The 6,008-nt window shown below is 42.5% G+C and overlaps 1 pseudogene; it reads right to left on the reverse strand.

Annotated features, from left to right (window-relative positions):
- Positions 1–3,119: 3,119 nt before the first annotated feature.
- LOC147455723 (uncharacterized) lies at positions 3,120–5,741 on the reverse strand (annotated as a pseudogene).
- Positions 5,742–6,008: the final 267 nt, after the last annotated feature.

Consider the following 6,008-nt stretch of genomic DNA (forward strand, 5'->3'; position numbering starts at 1 on the left):
CACATGTCAACTCTCAAATAACCTACCGTCAACATTTTTTGATAGCAACTAGATCCATTCAATGAAGCCTACATAGCATGGCAACAATCCTTGGAATTTTCCAACATCCCACACATTAGGTGGCAATTTCCGATATTTGAACCTCAACACTGGCTACTGTGCTTGCATATGCAATATACATACAAGTACCCCAACTTTCAACTTTGTTTTAGCTTCAAACATCGGTTTTTTTTAGCACTTTTTATGATTGTGGAAATCTCCATTGGAATCTAGTCTATACAAACATACATGCTTTCTCAGGGGGGCTTTTGAGCCCGCATGGGTCCACTCTCTTGGAAGTCTCCATTGGAATCTAGCTTACAGGGGGGCTTTTGATCCTCATGGGTCCACTCTCTTGGTGGTCCTACACAAATTGATAGGCTTTTTTGCACATGCATCTATCTCTAGGTTTCAAAAATATATAGGTACAAGGCCCTTATAGTCATTTTTGACAGTGTGTTTGACATCGGTTTCATTGTGGGTTGTTAGGCATTGACGGGTGCATCTTATTTGAGCACTCATAGTTCCCAATGAAGCATCAAATGTCAATGAATCATCAAATGTCATCAACTGACAAAATGCAACAATAGCACCGGCAATAGTAGAAAAGACAAAGGCAAAGTCAACCTTGGAACGGACAAAGATAAAGACAAAAATCAAGAGGAGGAGAACTATCTCCATCTTGTACCACCCTTGCTTATTAAAATAAATTTATTGATGTGCTATAGAGATTTGGATGGTCCTCCACCTTCTTTGTTTGAGGGGAGGATTCTTTAGTCTATATGACACCATATCAATTGAGACCTACTTTTTGTTTGTGTGACTACTCGCACTCTATGTGATTACTAGCATGTGTGGCATTGAGCCTTGATCTATCTTGCTTCAATATGGTTCAAAGTCCAATGGGAGGATTGTAGATATTATGGCCTTTGGCCTAGACCTCTCCACCTCTATGGGCATTACTATTTGTACATTTAGCAATCTAATCATCTTGTGAGCATGTGAGGGTACATGGCCTAGAACACATGGCATTGTGAGTTTCACAAGAGTACAAAGGTATTCCCACTCACCCCCATTATGCGGAGCCACTTCTAACATTTGGGAGTTGCCTCTTAACCGTTGAGGAAGATGCTTATGTGACCCTTGATAGGTGCTTCTAACCATATGTTGCTACTATTTACGTAGCTACTCATTGTATACAGTTCTAATGTTGTCGATTATTTCATTACCAATCATTGTTGTTACTTTTATACTTTGTGTATTTTTCAATTTCTCTCTCTACTTACTCATTATGAATACTACGCTAGTCATACCACCTTAACCCTAACCTTTCATAAAACACAAAGAGACCCAAGAGACACATTTCTACAGCTTCATAGAGGTAAGTACCTTGATAATAAAAAACCAAGTAATGCCTCAACTCACCATATAACCTATCTGTACTAGGAAATGAATAGCTATTGGTTCAAACACAACAAGTCAATCCTAAAGCCTAACGACCATCTATGCTCACTTAGAACTAAAAGTGTTGGCAACAAAACACCTAAGTACAAATAGATTTTACTTGATGTAAGAGTGTCATATGAAACCAATTAGGAGAGTCTACATTTCATGTAGTGTCCAGTTGGAAGTAAGAAAAATGTTTGTAACAACCAAGAGAACTCCCTATGCCATGCCAATCCTAGAAGTAAGAGCAGGTGCTCAAACAACAAAGAGATCAGTTACTACAGTATTGTTATGCAAAAATTCCCAAGGGATTAACTCACTTTTGTCCTAAATACATCAGTCTTGAAAATATATTTTTTATCCGATTACTTCCCTATTAATCAAATCTAAATGATGTACAAACATCTAAGAGTAACATGCATGTTAAACACAAGAGCTAATGCTTTAAATGGTTTCAATTTTTAAACATGCATAAAACTATTTAGATTTACAAAGAGGCATGGGATTGTCTATGTGACTATTTCTATTTCTATTGGTTAGACTAATGACCTAACACTTTGTGTGCCAACGTACAATGTCCATGTCCACCATTTCCAATTGTAGGAGCAATCCTTGATGGTAGCAAAATAGTGCTAATAATCTTGACTTGATTTACGTGAAAAGGATAGGTTGTGTACTCTCAAAAACTAGATTTCAATTGACATTTGAAGCGATGCTAGTAGTTGTTACATACCTTCACAATAGCAAACACATCATACACATCCACCTCCATTGACACTTAGCCACAACTCTTTCAACATATATCATGTATCACTTTACCATTTATATGCATCCATTTGGATTTGAGATATTTGTTCAACATTTCCTCCATCAGCTTGGTCATCTTTTTCATTTCCTTACCCTAGTACCTTTTTGGTCTTCCAAAAGTGCCAAGGCCATAGTGATGTGCTCCTTTTTTTTGCTAATGTAAAAGGAGAGACGATCTTTTAAAAATTAGATAGTTTTGATTGGTTGAAAAAGATGATAGATACTCATTACAAAGACAAACAACATTCACATCAACATTGAATGATGAAAACAAGACCCATGCAACTCTTTGAACCATAAGCTTCTCCTCTCTCTCTCTCTCTCTCCCCCCCCCCCCCCCCCCCTATGCTCGAGCATGACTTCTTTCTGACTATGTCTATTATGAAACAAATCTCTCGCGCTCTCTCTCTCTCTCTCTCTCTCTCTCTCTCTCTCTCTCTCTCTCTCTCTCTCTCTCTCTCTCTCTCTCTCTCTCTCTCTCTCTCTCTCTCTCCCCATGTGCATATGGTGCGGGCTATGGTAGGTGGTGGACGCAACAAGAGGATAGTGTGCACGAGTAGGGACGATGGAAACCAGGGGTTTGGGCAAGCAGAGATGGGGTTGGGGTTTGAGTCACTAGAAGAATCAAACGTTCTCTCTCTCTCTCTCTGTCTCTCTTTGTCTCTCTCTCTCTCTCTCTCTCTCTCTCTCTCTCTCACACATATAAGCCTCAATGGTTCAGCTTGTGTGACAAGACCTACAGGTAGCCAAGGGAGCTATGGATAATGTTAGTGGGTGTAGAAACTTAAGTCTAGAATAAGAATTGCATAATTGTAATAGAGAGAAGACAAAACTCTGATTAATTGCTAGAAAACTGAATATTGTGATGCCATGCAGTGGAGCGTGTAGCTCTTTATATACATGTGGAGGTCAGGGCTAACTCCCAAGAGTTGAGGGGAGCAATCCAAGGGAATTGATCTAGGGAGAGAGTTATGGGTGAGGTAGATCATGGGTGGTTCACAGTTCAAATAAAAGTCACGTGGAATGGGACTTTGACAGCCCCCCTGAAGCGTGAGCTACTCCTTGAAATAAAAAGAACTTGCTACAAAGATTGATCCAACATCTGAATACCAAAAAGGAAGTCTAATACATAGCTCTAAAATAGCCCCCATCAAGGAGAAGAGCACCTAAGAGGGATGAGGTTGAGGGCATGACATGAGGCAGCTTGTTTGGCCGCAGGCATGGATTTCGTTAAGAAATTAGCCCAATTCTTCTCATTGCGAACATGCTTGAGCTGCAAAAACTTCTCTAGGACCAAGTCTTTCAAAAAATGATGGCTAATTTTTACATGCTTTAGCTTTAATGGAAAAGAGGGCGATTCAACCAAGGTGATGGTAGATTGGTTGTCGCAGTAGAGGATGACGGGGTCATCTGTCATAGCAAAAGGCAATGTGCATTTTGAAATGAGCTCTCGTAGCCATAGTGCTTCACGTGAAGCAAGGGCGGCAACAACATATTCCGCTTCAGTGGATGACTGAGCGATGGATGACTGGCACTTGGTTTGCCATGAGATAGGGACACTTGTAAGGTTAAACACATAGCCTCCAATGAAAAAACAAAGTGGGTCATCACCGGCCCAATTTGCATCAACATACCCAGAGATGGATATAGGAGTATGTGGATCATAAGATTAAGCAAGCGCATAGGCTTGTGTAGTGCGGAGATAACGTAGTGTACGCTTAGCAGCTTGTTTATGTGCTTTGCAGGGTTTAGCCATAGAGCAAGAAAGCATGTGTCCAGCATAGGATAGATCAAAGCGTGTGCATGAGATTAAGTAGCGGATCTGGCCACATAACTTAGGAAACTGAAAGTTAGGAAAATATAAGGCATCAGCATGAGTGTAAGCATGATATTCTGGTGCAAGCTTGTGCTTAAGAGGGAGAGGAGTAAGCTCATAGGATGATGCACACATACCATAATAAAGGAGTTTCCTCAATGTATTGTGATTGAGAGAGACTAATGGTTTTGTGGATTGGATCACACGTCATTTGTATGCCCAAGAAATAAGACATCAGGACCTTGTCAGTGACGGAATCTCTTGGGAGAGGCAATCTATTGCTTTCATAATGATATGTTTGGAAGTGCCTAATAGAGGAATATCATCAACAAAGAAACCAAGTATGGCCATACCTTCAGCAGAACGCGAAATGTAAAGGTTATAGTCGATTTGAAGATGCTCCCTGCCACATCCAATCAGGTACTCATGCATCCGCGTATACCAGTGTTGAGCAGATTTCTTGAGACAACATATGGGCTTGTTGAGTTGGCACACATGATTTGGATAAGCTGGATTGGCGAAGTGGGGTGGCTAAAATATTTAGATGAGTTTGCAGAGAAATCCATGAAGAAAAGCCGTTTTGATGTTGAGATGATGTAGTAGAAGATCGAACTTAGCTGCAATTGCAACCAGTAGGTGAAAAGCGATCATGCCAAGGACAGGGGAATACGTGTCAAAATAATCAACGCCATATTGCTGTGAGAAACCGTGAGCTACTAAACAAGCTTTGAACCACTCGACTGTGCCATCTGCATGATATTTCTTCTTTAAGAGACACTTACAAGAAATGATGGTATGATGCTGCGGTGGAGGGACCAAAGTCCATGTGTTTGCTTCTTCAAGAGCATGGAGCTCTTCCATGATGGCTGCATGCCATAGAGTACTCTCACTTCAGGTTAGGGCATCTGCAATAGAGAGTGAGAGTGCATCTTCCAAGGGGTCGAGTGGCATTGTTGTGATGCGCTCGTCGAGCATGACAGTGGAGAAAGTTGTCGCATGATAGATATCATGGATGGAGCAAGTGCAAACACAGTGGCTAGAGGCAGCTTGACCTAGCTTAGGAGGATGTGGTGAGGAGCCATGTGATGAGGCAGTAGAGGGAGAAGTGGTAGAAGCAGAGGATTGGGGTTCTACTTCATCCACATCAGAAGGTATGAGGATATGAGGAGGAGTGGCATGGGATTTCGAAGTGGGAACATGTGATGGGGAGGATGGTTGTGTGGAAAGCCAGGCATATCTGGTTGGCCCACGATAGGTTATCAGGAGCGAGGCTTATTTTGCGTGCAGTTTGATAAGTGCGCACCATGACGGGCGGTGGAGGTGATAAGAGGGCGCGAGGTCGTTGAACGACAGGAGCCAATGAAGAGGGTGGAGAGTGAGGTTGAGCAGCAGAGATATGGGGAAAAGGGGCTGCGTCACGCGTGAATAGCTCGTGGGAAAGGGAAGTGTGCTGTAGGAGGTAAAAGAGCAGCTGGGAATGGAAGGAGGGGTGCGCCAAGAGGTGTAGGGGTTGGTGGGGCAGCAGGGCGAGCTACAGATGGAGGTAGAAAGGTAGTAGGGTGTGGGCTAAGCGGTGCACTAATGGCTGAGGTGCCTTAGAGAGCAACAGAAGGGAGAGGGAGGGCTGCGCCATGATCAGAAAAACTAGTGTGTTTAAGTAGGGGTGCGTGAAGAGGTGGAGGAGGCTCTGAATGTGGAGGTGGGCATGTACCGATAGAAGGAGTGGAAGGTGGCCGTAATGTAGGAGGAAATATGCGCTTGAGTATAGGTTGATGAGGGTGATTATGACCTTTTGAGAGAGCTGATGTAGGGGCTGAATTTTGTGTTGAGTGAGCAGAGGTTTGAGATGGGGGAGGTTCATGTGAAAGCTCATGCGGAGTATGAGATGAGGGTTTTCAGG

This window comes from Adiantum capillus-veneris, chromosome 6 (assembly GCF_014529385.1).
Source record: "Adiantum capillus-veneris isolate H3 chromosome 6, ASM1452938v2, whole genome shotgun sequence".
Lineage (NCBI taxonomy): Eukaryota > Viridiplantae > Streptophyta > Polypodiopsida > Polypodiales > Pteridaceae > Adiantum > Adiantum capillus-veneris.